This window comes from Octopus sinensis, linkage group LG7, assembly GCF_006345805.1.
Source record: "Octopus sinensis linkage group LG7, ASM634580v1, whole genome shotgun sequence".
Lineage (NCBI taxonomy): Eukaryota > Metazoa > Mollusca > Cephalopoda > Octopoda > Octopodidae > Octopus > Octopus sinensis.
The window spans coordinates 1,221,675-1,244,531 of record NC_043003.1 but is presented as its reverse complement, the minus strand read 5'-3'; positions in this window follow the sequence as shown (position 1 = coordinate 1,244,531).

The window sequence follows — 22,857 nt, the reverse complement described above, 5'->3', positions numbered from 1 at the left end:
AGAGAAAACTGATAAACTGCTGAGTGGGTGTGCATCAGGATTAATAAATTAATACACACAAACACTATCTATCTATCTATCTATCTATCTATCTATCTATCTATCTATCTATCTATCTATCTATCTATCTATCTATCTATCTATCTATCTATCTATCTCTCTCTCTCTCTCTCCCTATATATATATATATATATATATATATATATATACATACATATATATATATATATTATATACATACACACACATATGTATACATACATATATATATATATATAATATATATATATATATATACATACACATAAAAATATGTATATTTATGCATACATATGTGCAAACATTGAACATATATGTATATATATATACATACATATAATACATATATATGTGTCTTATATACATATATATATATATATATATATATATATATATATATATATATATATATATATATGTATACACACACAAATATACATTCATGTATGTATCTATATATATGTATGCATGAGTACGTATATATATATGGAGTCAACCGGTGAAATCTAGAGATGTTCAATATAGGAAACACGTAGTAGTTCTCAAATGATTTGAACTTAAATTTAAACTTACCACCGGGTAAAGAGTGACTATAAGAGAAATCCAGATGAGCTGATATGGAGAAAGTGATGCATATGAATACGATTAAGCTTGATATTCATGAATACACACACACACATATCAAAATACAAAAACTAAATATATTCAGAAGTTAAACACATATGTACAAGTATACACATATTTATATATATTGACAAATAAATTTATTTTTACCTGGAGTATAAAAAATACAGAAAACTAAGAGAATGCATATTTTTTTTAAAAACTCGACAACTGTCTCTGGGAGCTTGGAATTAACTAGTAGTTGTAATATTTATAATTGGCAGATAGAATGTGCAAAAGGTCACACATATATAACCAGTAGGTGGATGCATGGAGACATTACCGTAATACCGGCTTCCTTCATCGGGAGGGGAAGATTAGCAGATAGCAGTTCCTACCGTGGTGCGAGAGATTTAAAGTTTAAGTGGGACAAGCGGAAGAGAGGATTAAAAGGCAAAGAGAGAGAGGGTCAAAGCGGCTAAGGGGGGGGGGGGTGAGTAGGGAAGTAGAGGAAGAGCAAGAAGAGATAAGAAATAAATGATGAGGAGCGGGGTGAGTAATCGAAGGATTGAACAGATATACAAATGGTGGGTCGGCGAAAGGAGGGAGGAGGAGTTGGAATTGGACAGTATTGTGAAATAAGGTGCCGTTGGTTGAGCAGGTCATTAAGCGTATATTTAATTAATCAGAAATGGTTGAAGCTATAGAAAACTAGAATAAGAGACAATGAAGTAAGGAATGTGGATGAGATGGCGGAGGAGGAGGAGGAGGACTGCTGAGATGGGGAGAGAAGTACATGTGGAAATCAGTGAATATCCACAGAATTTATACAAAAGTATTTGAATACGAGAAAATGAAATGAACAGGCCTTATGCCTCCCAAACCACTACAATTGTTTCGGCACATCAGAATCATCTGGCCATTGCTGAATACTTCACATATTGCACATATTATAGCCTACACGAATATGATTCAACAATGGTTGTGTACCATCACGTCATCGGGTGAGTAGGGTAGAAGGCACTGCTAGATAATCTTTAGTTTCTTATTGTGTTATTCCCGTTTGCCATTTTTAGCATTCCATTGACAAAGAACAACACAGAAATACAAAGCGATACAAATGAGAACAAAATGCCAAAAAGAAATAAACGGAAATAAAAAATAAAAGGTAAGAAACTTCGTACTTGTCTCAGCCTTTATGGCAATTGTCCTAAAGGAGGAGCTCAATATTTGGGGCATCTAAAGGCGGCGAGCTGGCAGAATCGTTAGCGTACCGGGCAAAATGCTTGGCGGTATTTCATCTGTCTTTACGTTCTGAGTTCAAATTCCACCAAGGACCACTTTGCCTTTCATCCTTTTGAGGTATATAAAATAAATACCAATTGAGCTCTGGGGTCGATGTAATCGATTTAATCTCTCCCTCAAAATTGCTGGCCTTGTGCCAAAATTAGAAGCCAATATTCAAATGCAGAAGCAGAGGCAGAAAGGAGTTTGAATGTAAACAGATGAAAAGTATTTACGAATAATTCTGAAACGAACGGAAGCAACGATAAATAAACAGTAATTAGTTTATATGGAAAGACTAAATCGGGAAGAAGAAGAAGAAGCCTTTTGCATTTAAAGCTGACTATTAAATGAGGGGCTTAATCTGAGTTAGAGGTTAATGAAGAAATAAACAAACCATTAAATGAAGACAGTTATAATTATCATTAATGCTTAATTGATACACACGTGTGTATGTGTTTATGCATAAGAGGTAGGCAGAAAAAGCAACAGAGAGGTAAGGTGATGAGAGAGAGGAGAGAGAGAGAGAGAAGAGAAGAGAAAGAAGAGAAAGAAAGATGTCGTACCAAACATAATTATACATATGCAAATACACACACACACACACACACACAGATAGGTATGCATGTACGTACATGGGAAGAGTAATCGTCCAGTGGTTAGGGCAGCGGACTCACGGTCATAGGATCGTAGTTTCGATTCCCAGACCGGGCGTTGTGAGTGTTTATTGAGCGAAAACACCTAAAAGCTCCACGTGACACCGGCAGGGGTGGGGGTGGGGGTGGAGAGCCCTGCTGTACTCTTTCAGCACAACTTTCACTCTTTCTTCCTTTTCCTGTTGTACCTATATTTCAAAGGGCCAGTCTTGTCACACTCTGTGTCACGCTGAATCTCCTTGAGAACTACGTTAAGGGTACACGTGTCTGTGGAGTGCTCAACCACTTGCACATTAATTTCCCGAGCAGGCTGTTCCGTTGATCGGATCAACTGGAACCCTCGTCGTCATAACTGGCGGTGTGCCTCGATATATATATATATATATGTGTGTGTGTGTGTGTGTGTGTGTGTGTGTATGTGTGTGTATGTATGTATGTATGTATGTATGTATGTTGTATGTATGTATGTAGGTAGGTACACAAATTGGATAAGCGCTGATTCTATTATTGTTATGAGAAAATTATTGGAAAGCTCTGAGTTTTTAAGATGATAAATAAAAAAATATCATCTTATTGCAGAGAAAATTACGGAAATAATTAAAAAAATCAAATTAGGTATAATCACTCTGTATTTATAAATATTTATAAATGGACAAATAAATGAGAACAACAACAATAATTTTAAAATTATATCAAAGAAACAATTTTACAAATAAATTAGCAATAACGCCGGCTAAATTAATAAGTATGTTAATAATTATAAACATTAATTCAACGCAAAGAAGTTAATAACAGAGAAAGATTATTGCATAACACTGGGAAATAAGTGAGCGTAGGTTGATAGGACATAATCTTTCCTACTCTAGGCACAAGGCCTGAAATTCTGTGGGGAGGGGGCCAGTCGATTAGATCAACCTCAGTACACAACTGGTACTTAATGTATCAGCCTCGAAAGAATGAAAGGCAAAGTCGACCTCGGCGGAATTTGAACTCAGAACGTAAAGACAGACGAAATACCGCTCAGCATTTCACCCGGCGTGCTAACGTTTCTGCCAGCTCACTGCTTTACAACTGCAAATATTCTTTTCTACTCTAGGCACAAGGCCTGAAATTTTGTGGGGAGGGGATCAGTCAATTAGATCGACCCCAGTACGCAACTGGTACGTAATTTGTCGACCCCGAAAGGATGAAAAGCAAAGTCGACCTCGGCGGAATTTGAACTCAGAACGTAGCGGCAGACGGAATACCAATTTCTTTACTACCCACAAGACCTAAACACAGAGAGGACAAACAAGGACAGACAAACGGATTAAGTCGATTATATCGACCTCAGTGCGTAACTGGTACTTATTTAATCGACTCCGAAAGGATGACAGGCAAAGTCGACCTTGGTGGAATTTGAACTCAGAACGTAACAGCAAACGAAATACGGCTACGCATTTCGCCCGGCGTGCTAACGTTTCCGCCAGCTCGCCGCCTTGTTGATAGGACGTAATAACGAAAAAGTAGACGAAGTATTAGGACGAGCAACCACAGCCTCTTGTACCAGTCTGATATCTGGAGGTCCTCACCTGTTTTAAACAGTGCTTAGCTAAAGAAATAAGACATTTAAAAGAAAACTCTACTGAAGCATTAAAAAAAAAACATTGGATAAACTAACGACTTTACCGGACGTGACGATCATGGAAGGATTCACTCAGCTGTTACAAACTCAGTCATCGACCAACTCCCAGCCATAATGCGACAACAAAACTGGTATAGAATTAATTAAGGCGGTGCTCCAGTATGACCTGCAGTTCAGGATAATAAATGGTGAGATTCCAATGTGAAGGAGTGAAACTGGTCTGGCTAATTCTTTTTTCTGCCCACATCGCATTGGCTAAACAATTGATAGATTTATTTCATGCTACATCACTAGCAACGACGATAGCTATGTTATGCTGTGGAGACATTTAGAGAATCGATCTGCTTCTGGTTGATCTGAAAACAGCAAACATTTCCAACTCATAGATCTAAGCATGAGGCTTGTCAAATGCACCGGCCGAAGGAGATGCTGCTTTTCGGTGAGGAAAATGAACATCCCAATGCTGCAACCCAGGGATGTTAATTAGGAAATGCCAAAGCTAAGGAACGTGGTGAGTGGACACGACAGCAGAAACAGAACTTTTCGATTAGTACAGTTGTACCCAAATCGGCGGTACTCCCCACCCCTGGGAGCAGTGGAAAAATCCAGGAAGCATTGAAGAAAAGTGTGGCGATAATAGGGCGGCCAAACGGGGGCGATGGATGTAAAAACAACAAAATAATGGGTTAATTATGCTAAGTTTTATTAGTGAAATACAATTGTTTTGAATCTGTTTCAGAAACTGGTCTATGTTTGTGGTGGTGAGTGAAGGGGAAGAGGGCAAGGAATGTGGTCTGAGTTCTGAGGGGACGGCCGCCTGAAAAGTTTGGAAACCACTGGTTTAATGTATCGAACAGCATATTTGTGACATCTGGGTATTGAACGCACAACAGTCGCCTAAGAATCTTAGGCAGTAAATAGGCAGAATCGTCGGAGCATCGAATAGAATACATGGTAGTATTCCTTTCGCCTCGCAACACACTCAGTTGAAATCCTATCGAGTCAGTTAAACGCACTAGCTCTCTCTCTCTCTCTCTCTATCTCTCTCTCTCCCTCTCTATATATATATATATTATATCTATATATATATATATATATATATATATATATATATATAATCGTTGTTATTCTGCAAAAGTGTCGTAAGTCCAAAACGCTGTTTTTAGAAAACGAAAAACTAGTTTCACCATTCCATAGTAAAACTGTTACACTACACCTTGACAATTTTTGATATCTTGGAATCTGAAACAGCTGGAGACATTGTAGTTTGACCAAAAGAACTGGCTATTGCAAGCAAAAATAAATATTGAAAAAAAAACGCATTTGGACATACGACAGTTTAATAGCAACGATATGTGTTTACGAAAATCAAACCACTTCCGTTCTACAACTGTCCCTTTTAATATAATTTTGAATTCTCGGAGGTCTTTGCTCAACTAGTAAGCATAATACCTGAATTATTGCGCTATGGATATCACAAGAGATCATTAAATGTTTAGTTCTATAATGGTGTTTTTAATGCTGTTAGCGTTCTAATGCAGACTATTTTTTAGATTCATTAGTCAAGTTTTATAAGTTGTTGTTTTTTTTCCTGAAGCGTTTAGTATCAAGTGTATTCTGTGCTAACATATAACACTAGGAAGGGAGATAACAATACTTGCTGTCTGCATTGTTGCTATTTCTTCTTGTAGATGATGACATTGTTACTTTTCTGTAATATCGTGTAATTTCTGGAGTATTTGATGGTCGTGCCATCTGTTAGGGTTTTAGTGCTTGTATAAATATTTTGTAAGCTGTTTACCTACTTTTAAGTATTTTAGAGCCAGCTTTGCATAAATTTTTACCTATCTTTTTTTGATGGCGTTTTGCACGAGCTGTGTGAAACATTTCTGAATCACAAATTTATAGTTTAACCAGCATTCTTGCCATGATGGCTTGTCCATTCTTTCTGTTATATCGGTTATTCCTGGATTAGTTTATGCTGTATATTTAACCCCTTTTTGGGACGGTAAGGTGGTATTTGAGAAATAATTGTCTGTAATTTCTTCTTGGCCGAACAACTACACTGAAGCCGTCTTCTTACCTCGGATTTCCTTGCTCTCATTGTGTATGAATATGCAGGTGAGTGAGTGTGTGTATGTGGAGAGGGGTTTGAGTGGGTTTGTAATCTTTCTAATTTGTTCTAGAGAGATTGAAGTCACACTTGGCCGAGCAAATTCCATGATGGATCGATTGTATCATTTTTACGCCAGTCTTTTTTTCTATCTCTTGGACAAATGTGGTACTCGCGAGTATTCGAAGTATTTCTCTTTTATTTGCTAACTCTTGTAAATGTGCTGTGAATGTCACAGAGCTGTTATATGTAACAATATATATCTTTCTTCAACCAACATTATCGATCCGACCGAAATATTTTTTATCTTTTTTTGCAGTTGTTGGAGATTTCAACATTTTCTTATAATGTAAAATTTTTTTGTTTATGATTCTGGCTCTCTAGTTTCCAAAATTCTAAATCATTAAAATAGAGAATTAAAAAGATATACATAAAATTGTACATATATACACCTATCTATCTATCTATCTATCTATCTATCTATCTATCTATCTATCTATCTATCTATCTATACATACATACATACATACATACATACATACATACATACATACATGCACACATACATACATGCATACATTCATTCATATATATTCATATATACATGCATACGTACGTACGTTCGTTCACATACATACACTTACATATGTATATTATCTCTATATTATAATTCTGAAATGCAAAAATTTTCTTTGTCTGGTTTTGGCATTGAGAACGAGTCAAAGGCAACTAGATCCCGTCGGATTGACTCCAAAATTTACAGGGACATGTAAACCCCCATCTTAAAAGGTGTCGTTGCTAGGGCCAAAAACGCACACTTTGACAAGTCTCCTCTCATTCTTTTATGTGTTTGTCTTTCTCCATCTCTCTCTCTCTTTCCTCGCTTCCTTTCACCTTCTCTCTATAACGTCGTTTCACAGCGTCTATTATCTTTCCCCCGCCGCCATCGCATTCTATTATCTGCCTGTCTTCCTCCATCTCTCTCTCTATTCTCTCTTCCTTTCACTTTCTCTCTATAACGTCGTTTGATAGTGTCTACTATCTTTCCTCCGCCGCTTCGCGGGCGCTGTCACTCTCTCTCTCTCTACGTCTGTCTGCATTCATAGAGAGAATTATCATCGCCACAACCACCACCACCACCATGAGAATCTTTCTCTTAAAACAAATCATCTTTAGGTTTCAAAATATTTCATTTTTCAGTCCTCTCTTTCATATATCACCTTTTCATCCTCGATCTCTCTCTTTTTCCCCTTCCCTCCAATTTCTCTCTATAAACGACGTTTGACACCCCACCGTCTCTCTTTTTCTCTCCAACGCGTCTCTCAATGTATTTCTGTTTGTATCTATAAGACGAAACGTGACAGCCGCAAAAGTTTTAAATATTCCCACCACAGGTCTTTCAGAAAGGTGAATTATTATCTCCCACCAACCACCGCACAATTATAAAGATATTATTTATCAGAAGATATGTTATTATTTTGCATGGAAAAAGATTTTAAAAGAATTTATTTGTATGCTCAAGGCGACCGTCGTTAAACAAAATTTGTCGGTAAATTTGAAATATTTTCCAGTTTTTAAATATTTACTTCTTAACTATTTCATTCGTTTTCTCATTGTAAACCAAATCATCTTTAGGTTTCAAAATATTTCATTTTTCAGTCCTCTCTTTCATATATCACCATTTCTTCCTCGATCTCTCTCTTTCCCCCTTCCCTTCACATTCTTTCTATAACTACGTTCGACAGCTTCGCCGTCTCTCTGTTACTCTTTCTTCCAAAATTTACAGGGACACGTAAAATGAGGCGAGGATACGAGTGGGCTAGGTTAGAAATCCCTATCTTAAAAGGTGTGGTTACAGGCCAAAACGCACACTTTGACAAGTTTTCTCTCTTTCATATATGACCTTTTCTTCCTCCGTCTTCTACCTCTCCTGAGCGAATATACAAGTGGATCAAATATCTCTACAACTTTAAAAACACAACAGTCTTCTTTAGACCTCAACAGAAGCAACCGCATATATTGCTAGCTGACTGAACCGATACTCCAACATATAGCACCATATGCCTGGTTTTCCCAAATGGCAGAGCGTAAAAGAAAACAAGCCGAGTTGTTTCGCCATTGGTTTTTCCTCACAGACTAATATCATATTTCGATGACGTTGACCATTTCGATGATGTTGACCATTGTTTTACGGATGTTTTTGTGCCAGAATGGCGCCAAAATGAACAGAAACTGAATTTATTAGAATGAGATCTTCACTATATATATATAATTTGTATACATTTGTATATATAATGCGTAAACACACCACACCCAACACCACACACACACAATATCTATATATATATATATATATAATATATATATATATATATATATATATAGATATAAATATATATATATATATCACGCGTATATTGTACTTTATATATTTAATGCATAATATATATAATGTGTGCATTATGTGGTCGGTTGAGCTGAAAATATGTTTGTCTGGTTTTGGCATAGGAACGTGTTAAAGGGAACTAGATCCCGTCGGATTGACTCCAAAATTTACAGGCACGTGTAAAATGAGGTGAGGATAGGAGTTGGCTAGGTTAGAAATCCCCATCTTAAAAGGTGTCGTTACTAGGGCGAAAAACGCACACTTTGACAAGTTTCCTCTCATACTTTTATGTGTCTGTCTTCCTCTATCTCTCGCTCTTTCCTCCCTTCCTTTCACTTTCTCTCTATAATGTCATTTGACAGTGTCTACTATCTTTCCCTCGCCGCCTTCACTCTTTCTTCCGCATCTTTCTCTCTCTCTCTCTTTCTCTACGTCTGTCTGCATTCATAGAGAGAATTATTATCGTCACCATCATCACACAATCATGAGAACAAATATCATGAACCAGATAATTATTGGGTTAATTTATATATATGTGGTTTCTTATAAAATAAATGTATATATAATGTATATACACAGTGTATATATCTGTATTTATATATTATATATATATATATATATATATAATTTGTATACATTTGTATATATAATGCGTATATGTGTACATATATATATTTAATGCGTATATATATATATATATATATATAATGTGTGCATTATGTGGTCGGTTGAGCTGAAAATATGCACACCTATGTTAAAAGTGCTGGCGAGTTTGCATGGCAACTATTTTTTTCCTGAAATGAAAGGCGTGACCTCTAGGACAAAATTCCTCATCTTATAAAATGTGACCCGAGTAGACCCGAATGAAATCGGGTTATATTAACCAAAATGTGAAAAGAGGTCTAAATGGGGCTTGAAGGGGATTAAAATTTACAGGAGTGGGTGTTTAGGAATTCTCTGTTACATCAAGCTAAACAATTTTACGCCGGCCATTAAACTGCCACTACGTCGCTGTCCGTCGTTAAGAAATGCCAGCCATGGTGACTCTACTATCCTCAGATTCTATCCCTTCAAACTTTGGTTTCCAATTTTTTTTTTCAGCTCGCAAGTTCGTCTGTCCCTTTTAAATGTTAGTGTTTTTCTGTCTGCCATGAAGCAGACCTTTCCGTTGTCACTGCCTGATATTTATGATTAATCTTTCAAAATATTTCTTTCTCAACTTACTCAAGATCTTTTGTTGTTTATAAATGGGAGAGAGATAGATAGAGAAAGATAGGGAGTAAGAGAAAGCGAAGGAGAGTCGGAGAGAAAGGAGGAGCAAAAGAGTGGGAAAGTGAGAGAGAAAGGAGAGAGAAACAAAGAGGGAGAATGTGGTGATAAAAAACAGAAAGGAAGCAATAGAAAGCAACAACCACACTCTTACCCGCGCGTAGAGCGGGGCACCTTAAGCTAGTATATATAATACAAAATGGGACAAGAACGCAAAACATCCGGCCAGCTAGGTGATACAAAAAGGGACAACAAAACATCCAGATAGACGATACAAGGAAACAAGGACGGGTCATTCGAAGTTTTCTTTCCTCAGTCAAGCACCAGATTATCCCCGCAATTTCGGCTGATTATCCTTGAGATTGCTCCAATCTGATCATACATACATACCTATGTTCCAAAAATGTTTTGAATTTTTATTCGCATTGTTTGCAGCTTTGAGCTGTATGGAACTTATCGAAATTCCATTTAACTTCGATGTAGGAGGAATTGTGTAACTGACAACGTTAATAAATGTCCTTTATCGTATATCGTTCCCTTTTTGTTCCCTACACGAGCCATCTAATTGCCTGAATCTCACTAACTTCCTATACACACAAGTTTACAAACAGATCAGATTTCAGATTCACAACACATTCCCCTCACTTCCCCACTAAATCCTAACCAATAAAACAACTATCTGAATTCAGTTCGCTTCGAGCCAAGCTGGTTGAAAAATCCTGAATGAAGGGGCACAGAAAAGTATGCCAGGCTGCATATGGGATTGCTCATACTCAGTGCAGGTGAAACACGTGTAGGTTGTCGTAACCATAAAAGTATGCTGTGTGACGTTGTAAAATAGCAGGAGATAAATTCTGAGGATATACCTGTCTCCATATTCTCTATCGTTATTATTATTGCATTATATATATACGTAAATGTAGAACGTTGGAATGAGTGCACAACACTGCATTGGTGGATGAATAATTTCTTTATTTGGGAATTAAGGCTACCATTGGTTTCATGTTAAAAGAATGTGAGAATATTCAAGTATCGGCTTGAAAATTTGTTAAGATACTTGGATCTTCTCCTACTCTTCTCAACATGAAACCAATGATAGCTTTAATTTACAAAGACATTATATGTGTGTGTGTGTATATGTATGTACGAGTACATATATATAATATATATATATATATATATATATATATATATATTATATATATATATATGTGCACATATATATATATATATGTATATATATATATATGTATGTATATATGTATATATATATATATATATATATGTATATATATATATATAATATATATATATATATATATATATATATATGTATATATATATATATATAATATATATATATATATATACATATATACATACATATATATATACACATATATATATGTGCACATATATAATATATATATATATATATATATATATTCATTGGGGCACAATGAAATAAAGTGTCTTGCTCAAGGGCACAATCCGCTGCTGGAAATCAATCTCACGGCCTTATGACTGTGAACTGAACACCACAATCACTTGGCCTCGCACCATCACACACGCATAGATACACACACCACACACACACACACACACACACCACACACACACACACACACACAACACATTTTCGATATTTTAAGTTCTGTCACGACAGAAAAAAGAAAGTAGGATTCCTTTGACAAGTTGATAATAATTTATAATTGATGTATTAAGTATCGAGTTTGTACTGGAAAATCTTGCGTGAATTAAATATTATGCTACTGCTGTGAAATTTATGCATCCAATGGCAATCTCGAACGGCAATCACCTGTTCTCGTTGAACTTTTGGTGAGAGTTGTAACGGTTTTGGTTCATTTTCTCAGCACTTTTTATTTGAAACTCCGCGGTGTACTTGTAGCTTCGGTTGTAAAAGTTAAGTACAAAATATTCTCTTGTGTCTGGGGAGAGTAATTTTCTTTTTGTGCCTTATAATTTAACACACTCACCGGTAAAATTCCCACTTATTTCTTATTTTTATTTTCCTAAAATTTTCATTGCGCCTTGCAACCTTTTCAATGGTCTTGAAAGAGAGTCAAAACTGTTGAAAAGGTTGCAAGGCGCAGCGAAAATTTTAGGAAAATAAAAATAAAAAATAAGTGGGAATTTTACCGGTGAGTGTGTTAAATTATAAGGCACAAAAAGAAAATGACTCTCCCCAGACACAAGAGAATATGCTTCAACACACGAACTCAAATAAAGAATCTTGCAAACCAAATCCAAAAACGAAACAAAATATTCAGTTAATCTAGTTCGAAAGTTCTTCCCCACTCTTGTATACTAAAGGATCAGTAACTTCATTTTGGAATGGTCTTCTGTTTTTTGTTTGTTTTTACTGATTTCAGTCATTAGGCTGCGGCCATGCTGGGGCACCACCTTGAAGAATTTTTAGTCGAGGAAATCAACCCCAGGATTTCTTTTTTTTTTCTCAAGCCTGGTGTTTATTCTATCGTCGGTTGTATTGCCAAGCCGCTAAGTTACGAGGACGTAAACACACCAACAGTGGTTGTCAAGCGGTGGTGAGGGATAAACAAAGACACAAAAACACACATATGATGGGCTTCTTTCAGTTTCTGCCTACCAATTCAACTCACAAGGCTTCACCAAATCCACTCATAAAGCTATAATAGAAGACAGTTGCGCAAGGTGCCACACAGTGGGACTGAACCAGGAACCGTGTGGTTAGGAAGTAAACTTCTTACCACACAGCCACATCTATTTTAAAAAAATTTGTGCACGACTCATGTATATCTTACATATAAAAGCCTATCCTGGCATTTTGCATATTGGGGACTATCTTATCTCATGTGCCCTTCTCTTTTAAAAACAATAGGGTGAAATTTGATGACGATTCAGCTATTTTCGCAGAACGGATGACCACATAGAAGCTCTCTGTTTCTTTGTACGGTTGTAGATTCTGGCGGTGGCTACAAAAAAGGTGGACCTGATGACCTCGGCCAGAGCGTGACAATTGTTGTTTCTTTCCATTTATGATAATTGCTGTGTGAGCAAATAAACTGCAATCACTTCATTGGTTTCTGTTGTTTGAGGTTTCTTGTCAGAGCGACTGGTACTGGCTGATAATGAGATTACTGTTGCCAAATGAAAATTAATCCTCTCACACTCGGGCACCGGTGTCTAACTTTACCTTCCACCTTGGCTCCTTAGTAAACAGATAAATAGTTGCATATACCGTTCAAGATTATCGATTGTGGACAGATTCACAAAAAAAAAAAAAATCCGTGAGAATATCAATAATTGGCTGATCGCTCAACAACCGTATTCGTTCATTCGTCTCATTACTTTCCTCTTCACTTTCAACAGTTTGAATGTCTGAATAACTCTTATTGTCGGCGTAAGGGTGAACTCTTCATCCAAAGAATAAATATCTATTTCTTTATTGCCCACATGAGGGCTAAACATAGAGGAGAAAAACAAGGACAGACAAAGGGATTAAGTCGATTATATCGACCCCAGTGAGTAACTGGTACTTATTTGATCGACCCCGAAAGGATGAATGGCAAAGTCGACCTCGGCGGAATTTGAACTCAGAACGTAGCGGCAGACGAAATACCTACTTCTTTACTACCCACAAGGGGCTACACACAGAGAGGATAAACAAAGACAGACAAAGGGATTAAGTCGATTATATCGACCCCAGTGCGTAACTGGTACTTATTTGATCGACCCCGAAAGGATGAATGGCAAAGTCGACCTCGGCGGAATTTGAACTCAGAACGTAGCGGCAGACGAAATACCGCTAAGCATTTCGCCCGGTGTGTTAACGTTTCTGCCAGCTCGCCGCCCTTCCAAGGAACGTCATCAATATTTTCCTCAACTACAAAATGTCTGGGCCTTGCTCTTTTGCAAGACAACCGCTGGGTTCATTACATGCTCATTTCATCGCAAAGTCGGTGTTATTTAAATTTTTTTTATCGATTAAAACTAACAGACCATTAAAATTAACAGACCATAAAATCTAACAGACCATTAAAACTAACAGACCATTAACAACGAGGGGTAAATTAACTTCGAAGCTGCAATGTGATTAGTTGTCTAGTTTTAGTATTTTATCTTCTTTTTCTGTGTGTATTGTTCATTGCCGCTTTACCGGATGTCCAGTAGAGTTTTCGTCTAAATGATTCCCGGAATACACCGGGAATACGGTGCGACAGTGTTAAGCTGTTTAGCTAAATAAATTATGATTTATAACTAGAATTATCCTTCAAATTACTCAACGGAAACATCTTTTAACTGAATTACTATGACACTAAAATCAAATATCGATTTTAAAAAATGCTATTTTGATACGAAGAATTATTCTCATACCGTTGTTCTGAATCAGTGTCTGAAGAAAATTGGTGTTTCTCACGAATATTTAGGATTCCTTAGCTTATTCCCTTATTTTTATTAAAGTAACCTGGCATAGCTACTATAACTTGTAAAGTTTCCTTAAAGAGTACAGAAAGAGCAAAATATTTATTACGCGTAGGCTTTATGAAACCCTTTCGGGGCCGTTTTCAAGAGTGATGAAAGGTAGGAGGCTGAATTAAGTGCAAAAATTGCAGGAACTGGTGCAGTAATGCCCCAGCTGCAGTATTCGGTCATCAGAAGAAGGTGGAGAGGTGTAAAAGCCAAACTTAACTTCAATTCGGTGTTTGTGTCCACACTTACCAATGTTCATGAGTCTTGGCTGCAAGAATACGATCGCGAATCAAGCAGCCGAGATGGGGTTCCTTTGAAGGGGTTTTGGAGTAACGTTACTCGATCGAGTGGTAACTCGGAGATCAGAGATGCACTCCAGGTAGGGCCGCAACTTATCCGAATTGAGAGATCACAATTCCTATACTATGAACATGTGGTAAGAATGTCTCAGGAAAGAATCGCTGGACAGGTTTTACAGACAAAAAGCAACTGGGAGGTAACTCAGGGGTAGACGGCGAACGAGATGGTTGGGTAACATGCATGAACGCGATTGGTCTAGCTTGGGGATCAAGACAGATCAACTGGAGATGGTTGCTTCTGACAGGACCTGATGGAAGGGATGCTCGAGGACACTCCCCCACCCCCATGACTCTGCCAGGAATAAGTGGGCGGCGAAGAATATGAGCTGAGATGAGAAAGCAAACTTTGTAAATGAAATAACTTTGAGAATCTTCCATCCTATTTTATTTCTAAACTTTGATTCATTTATCATAATGATGACTGATCATGTTTTATTTTTATTTTCATCAATTCTAGACATTTTCTCCAGCGATGCATTAATTTATTAATAGCGTTAATATTATTGTTATGTAAAACCAAATAATTGATTACGATTTATTACGATTTATTATTGCGCAATAGCATTTCAGAAACGTAGCAATGCTTGTCACAAGCCTAACGGTTTTGTTGCAACCAAACTCAATGTATTGAAGCTAAGCATTTTGTCCGGTGTGCCAGCTCAGGGAGTCTAATAATGTCTTTTAATTAAAAATATGCATAGTTGCAAGAGAAATAAGATAATAGAGTATTGTAGTTCGCTTGAAGCATTGTATATTGTTTCTAAATGATAAAGTGTCTTGAATGGCACAACAATGCAGAGTGGACTGTAAATAACTGTTATAATTTAATTATCTATAGTCTGATATGATAATAATATTTCGGAATACAAAAAATTCCTTCTTCAGATATTGCTAGGAATTGAGCGAGTCACTGCTACAATCGGTTTTCCAACGATTACAAAATTCCTAGCAATATCTGAAGAAGGAATTTTTGTAATCCGAAATATTATTATTATATCAGTTTATGATTAATTAAATTACAACAGTTCTTATAGTCCACTCTGTTGTGCCATTCAATACACGTTATCTTTTAGAAATAAGCTTAAATACGTGAGATTATTCCATTTAGCTAGATTTAATGCTACCCGCTAGGTGTTGGTTTTCATTAGTTGTTCTAAAATGACCCGGATCTAATTAGAAATGAAAGTGGATTGTTTACACCATAAGTTGTGTTATTATGAATTGTGGACACAACCCTCTATCGAATAGCAAATATAATAACACAAAACAAATGAAAGCATAGCGGTAGCTAAATAGTTGAATGATCTCCCTTGCAATAAAGATTATAGAGTAACTTCCCTTTCTAAGTTTCTTGAAGCATCTGTGTCATGAGACGTGATTCTTAATTATTCAAGAACCTTAGTGTTTCTCTTGGAAGTTTCTAGAATGTCTAGCGTTCCATTAATAAAAACAGCTTGCTAACAACCCAGCTTTTCGATTCTTAGTCGATTAGACTTAGAGCTATTCACGTCATTGCTATGTCCGTCTATTTCTCTATGCCACGGGACTGAAAACCACCACTTAGCTGTTATTTCTACATTTTCTGCCACTGGACTTTCTAGATTCTACATTTTGATTCTATGTATCATCATCGACCAGTAAAATCAACTACAAAACTAACACGTACAAAATAATTTTAAAAATGCCAATAAGTTTAAATGTGTTAACAAAATAATATCAGCAGCAATTAGAATAACGTACACGAGCGAGTAAATTCGCCATGGTAAATACTCTTTTGCATATACAATCTTTTCTACTCTAGGCACAAGGTCCTAACTTTTGGGGGAGGCGGGGCCAGTAGATTAGATCGACCCCAGTACGTAACTGGTACTTAATTTATCGACCCCGAAAGGTTGAAAGGCAAAGTCGACCTCGGCGGAATTTGAACTCAGAACGTAACGGCAGACGAAATACGGCTACGCATTTCGCCCGGCGTGCTAACCACACTGCCAGTTCGCCGCCTTCTTGTGCATATAAAATGCGGGCAAAACATTTAAAATTATAAACCTTGTAGTTTATGTGTGTGGGCGTGTATATGTGTGCATGCGTGTGTGACTGTCTTCTACTTGTTCTTGTCATTCGACTGCGGCCATGCTTGAGCACTGCCCTCAAATAGCTGCGCTTAATTTTTAAATCAGGTATTTATTCTGTCGGTCTCTTCTGACCGAATCGCTAAGTTATGGAGATGCATTCAAACCAACACTGAGTGTTAAGCGATGGTGGCGGACAAACCCAAACACAAAGGTGTACACACATGCGTATAAGCGACGGTTCCACGGACGGGGATTGAACTCACGATCAAACGGTGGCAAAGCGACCTTCGTAACTGTACAATCATGCCACCTGGTGGTGGGTCGTGTGTACCTGTATGTGAAATATGCTTAAACCTCTCGTTGCAATATTGTTTTGGAGCAGACTATGCATATATAAATATATGTATATATGTGTACGTACATGTTCGCATGTTTGTGTGTATATATATATATATATATATATAATATATATATCTATATATATATATATATATATATATTATATATATATATATATATATATATATACACACACACAAACTTGCGAACATATATCTATATATATATATATACGCATACATATTATTCATTAGTTAACAAGGTAACCACTGGTTTCATGCAGAGAATTTTATGTAGTTGTCAAGTCTGCGAAAACGTAGCTAAGATCGGCTGAGAGTTAAGCATTGCTAAGCCAACAATACGAAGAGTCTGCGGCAAAGTGAGTTATTACCTGATGTAAAAACTTCAAGTTATTCCACCCAACCTCATTTCAGCTTCAAATTACTCCCTGGAATAACCTAAACGTGATTTCAAATTACCCCTGCACTGTTCATAGTGCAGGAGTCATTTGACTGCAATGACTCTTAACATTTTGATTAGAATCAACACTTGGTAAACTGCAGCTGATGTTGTATCTATCTAACGATGATCCCAAGGGCTTTTAATATTTTGGTGATTAAATAATAAAGGTATTGGTTACCAAAATTCTGTTTCAAAATTCGTTTGCAGCACATACTTACCTTTATTTTGAATTCTTTACTTGCTTCAGTCATTGGACTGCAGCCATTCTGGGACACGACTTGAAGGATTTAGTCAGACATATCGACCTCAGTAGTTACTTCTGAAGGCGTCTGATTTCGCTAAAATAATAAATTCTAACGTTAACAAACTATCGATGTTTTGGTAATAACCCTTACTGCTATAGAGACAAAGCCTGAAATTTTGAGGGAGGTGGGGGCTAGTCGATTACCTCAACCCCAGTCCTCAACTGGTACTTATTTTATTAACCCCCGAAAAGGATGAAAGGCAAAGTGGATCTCGGTGGAATTTGAACTCAGAAGTAAAGACGGACGAAATGCCGCTAAGCATTTTGTCCGGAGTGTCAACGATTCTGCCGGCTCGTCATTGGTTTCGTTGGTTTCAAATTTTGGTACAAGGGTAGTAATTTCGGAAGAGGGTGTAAGTCAGTTACATGGACCCCAGTGCTTCACTGGTACTTATTTTATTAATCACCAAAAGGATGAAAAGCAAAGTCGACATCGGCGGAATTTGAACCCAGAAGACAGACGAAATGCCGCTTAGCATTTTGCTCGGCGAGCTAACGATTTTGCCAGCCTGCGTGCAGCCTCATACTTTTGTATTATCAAACACGTGTAACGTTCAATACTGCAGACTAATTCTTAAGATGTGGAAAAAAAGAAAGATAAAAAAGATGAAAAATGAAGAAAATATTGGATTTTAAACATCCTCTACCATTTTAATGATACCTTTACAAGAACCACTTTGAAAATCAGAGATTCCGAGTCTGCAGGATTTAAAAATAAAAAAATTACTTTCGATAATTTAAAACTGTTATTTCTGTTCGGATTTATCAAAGATAAAATATAATTACAAAAATATATTTTTAGACTAAACAAAATACGTGAATAGACATTGAGATGCAAACGAACTGTATCTACTGCATGAAGCAAGATATATCAATCCGTTTGAAACGGAAACCAAACGTATTTATACATTCTTAAATGCAAATGAGATCTGCTCATATGCAAATGAGGTATGTGTTTATATGCAAATGATGGGTTGAATTGATAGTTATTGTAATTATAAGTTACAGCAAAAAAAAATTATAATAATAAAAATTATAATTCTTTTATTTACCATGAGGGCGACGAACATTTGGGGGGGGGTTGAGGGGGGTAATTTGAAATCATAAGGGGTAGGATGAAATCGATTTCAGATTACTCCCGGGAGTAATTTAAGATCTATTTCATCCTACCCCCGGTAATCCGGATGTGATTTCAAGTTACCGGGAAGTAATCTGAATAGGGAAATTCGAAATCGCTACACTGGATATAAAGTAAAATGGCATCCACATGATTTGTGCAATGTCCTCGGAACAGAAGTGCCGTAATGGCTGGTTCAAGTGAAAGATTTGTTATACACTTTAGTGAGAAGGCTGTATTATCAGAGATGAATTCCAGCTGATACTAATAATGTTATAATCGAATCCATTAGCCTTTTTTTTTACTCGATTTAATCAAGCAAAATATCAAGAAATGACTAACACTTTAGGTCAGTAATGGTTGCTTTGGAAATTTAAGAAAAAGAAGAACGAAGAAAATCAAAACAAAAAAATTTACAGGATTGAAAAATCTGGCAAATAACAGTAGAAGGTTGTCATTTGCCACGTTAGCCACAAGCAGATGGAGATTCAGTAGTTGAATATTCTTCCTGAATTAATAAAAATAATTGAAGAATATTATTATCTTCGACGCAAATGCATTCGGTGTTTTCTTGAACAAAACGCAACCAAGAAATTTTTTTAGTAGCCGAAAGCATAACACTTGAATCTTGTTAGAAAGCATCAAAAGTCGCTTAAGAAGTATTCCAATCAAATTCAACACAGATTTGTCGGCAATCTTCTCAAATCTTTTTCAAATTTTCAGCATTGTTTATTTCTACAAAAGAAAGATTCCCTGAAACTTTCAGCCTCATAGCTTAAGCCAATATTTTTCATGGCTGCTTTAAGATTTGATGACTTTCCGACAGATTTTCAATTTTTGAACTTTTCCCATTTTTAAAAGCCTAAAATTTCAAATAGCATTTATTCTGTTTTGGGAAAGCCATTTCCATAATCTCTGTCATAAAGACATCTAAGACTTTCAAGTACAGTTGGAAACGATTGTCGAAACTTGGTCTTTCGAATTTGACTGCAGAGACTCTTAACATTTTGATTAGAACCAACACTTAGTCAACTAAAGCCGATATTTTATCTATCAAACGATGATCCCAAGGGCTTTTAATCTTTTGGTGAGAAAATAATAAAGGTATTGGTTACCAAAATTCTGTTTTTAATCTTTTACTTGCTTCAGTCACTGGACTGCAGCCATTCTGGGACACCACTTGAAGGATTTAGTCAGACATATCAACCTCAATAGTTACTTCTGAAGGCCTCTTTCGCCGAACCGTTAGGCTACTGTCTCATAAATAAGTGAACGTCGATTGTCAAGCGGTAAGGTGGTAAAACACAAAATCAAAACACACACAAACACACACACACAATTGTAAATTTATGTAATGAAATGAATTACTCACTGCATTGTCCTTGTGAATAATTATATAAACTCAACGTATGTTTCTGGATTTTCAGAAATATCTATATATATAAAACTGTAGTTGTGTGAGTGTCTGTCCCCTTCGATTTAGATTCCTAACTACTCCCACATTTTGCGGTGCAGTTTAACCAAATTCGGGTATCTTATAGTCGTGATTCATATCGAGCCCGTTTGAGTATTAGCGCGCGTCTACGATGAGTCTACGATTTTAAAAATAATTTAACATAATTTTTTATTCCATTTTAATGCATAATTTTGCGTGTGTCGATGGTGGCGGAGTTGGCGTCCATGGTCACACCTGCACCTGTTTGCTTCTCCCCCTTCTTCCCTCCATCGTGAAGCTGTGGGGAAGGGAGTGTAAGGAAATCAACGTCGTAAAGCGTTGTCAAGGAGACCAGTGTTCTTTTAGAACAACGACTTCATGGCTTGAAGACACCAAAACAGAAATGGCTAAGAAAGCCCGAATTGGCATCTATAAGGGAAGTAACTCTCTAAAAATGCTTATATAGTTATTTCCCTTACAAACCCGAGCAACGCCGGGCGATACTGCTAGTGATCTATAAAACAGTCGGTCTCCGAGTTGATTCATATTTCATAGCTTAATAGAGTAAACACCGGCGTTATGAAATCGATATGATATATATATATATATTATATATATATATGAAATCGATATGATATATATATATATATATATATATATATATATATATATATATATATATATATATATATATTATATATATAAAATTAGAAAAACCACCTTTTATCAATTCAAAATGAAGAATTGAATTACACCATCTAGAAAATTACATATAATAGAAATATTAAATATAAAATAACAATAATATACCGATGATTAAAATAATAAATAAAACATATATATTTGGTAGAATAACGGCACGTGTTTCGTGGCTATATTTAAGAAATGATTATAGTAAAAAAAATTAATAGTAGTAGTAAAATCACTTCAATATAAATATAGCCACTCATCAGGTTAAAAATAAACTACATTAATAAAATAATTAATTGCGTATATTCATAAGACGCTAAAACCTATTTTCATGCATTTAAAATCCAGATGGATTAATTTAATCGATAAACCTCGTAACATTGTTTGTTGGATTTGTAGTGAACTGTCGGTTGTAGTTGAATGTCTTCATATTGTATTGTTCATTTGTTCTAATATTTTTTGCACCTTTCTTTAATTTATGGGGCTTAGATGTTTTTCTTACTTTTCATTAGTAAATAATTTTCGCCATTATATCATTTACATATATATATTGATAGTTATAATTTATGATAGTTATTAATTATTATAGCTATTTATTTAGAATGATTTATAATTATTTTTATAAAGGGATCTAACGTATTACATTTAATTTAATTTGAGAATTAATTTTGTTAGACAATAATGTTATTTAATAATTAGGTGGTATATTTATTAAGTAGTATTAAATTTAAGTAAATTAGGTTTTATATTAATTGATATTTTGGTCAACTATATTATTGAGTGATACATTAAATCTATAGAAACTACACTTATATATTAATTATATTGTTAGTTTATTTAAGGACTGTGTCTATATTTGAACCACTTCTTATTTTCATTCCAATATTAATGGCTTGCACTAGCATTGTGTATATTAATTAATTTTAAAATATTGTATAATTTAAGTATTGTATTTAGTTTTCACTTAATGTATATTTAGTATCATATATATATATATATATAATATATATAAAAGAATATATTTATATAAAAGAATATATTTATATTTTAAAAGATTATTTACGTACATTTATTAATTAATTATTTTATTATTGTAGCTTATCTTTAACCTGATGAGTGGCTAGTGATTTTACTACAACTATTAATTTTTTTACTATAATCATTTCTTAAATATAGCCACGAAACACGTGCTGTTATTCTACCAAATATATACTTTTTATTTATTATTTTGCACATTACTTAATCATCGGTATATTATTGTTATTTTATATTTAATATTTCTATTATATGTAATTTTCTAGATGGTGTAATTTAATTGTTCATTTGAATTGATAAAAGGTGTTTTTTTTTAATAATTTATATATATATATTATATATAATATATATATATATATATATATGTATGTATATATATATATATATATATATATATATATATATTATATTTTGTGAAATTTGATTTAGTATTTCTAAATTGAATTTTTTCCCTGTAAGTTAGGAATAATATTCCCTCAAATTATTATTATATATTATTATTATTATTATTATTATTATTATTATTATTATTATTATTGTTATTATTATTATTATTATTATTATTATATTATTATTATTTTATCATTATTATTATTA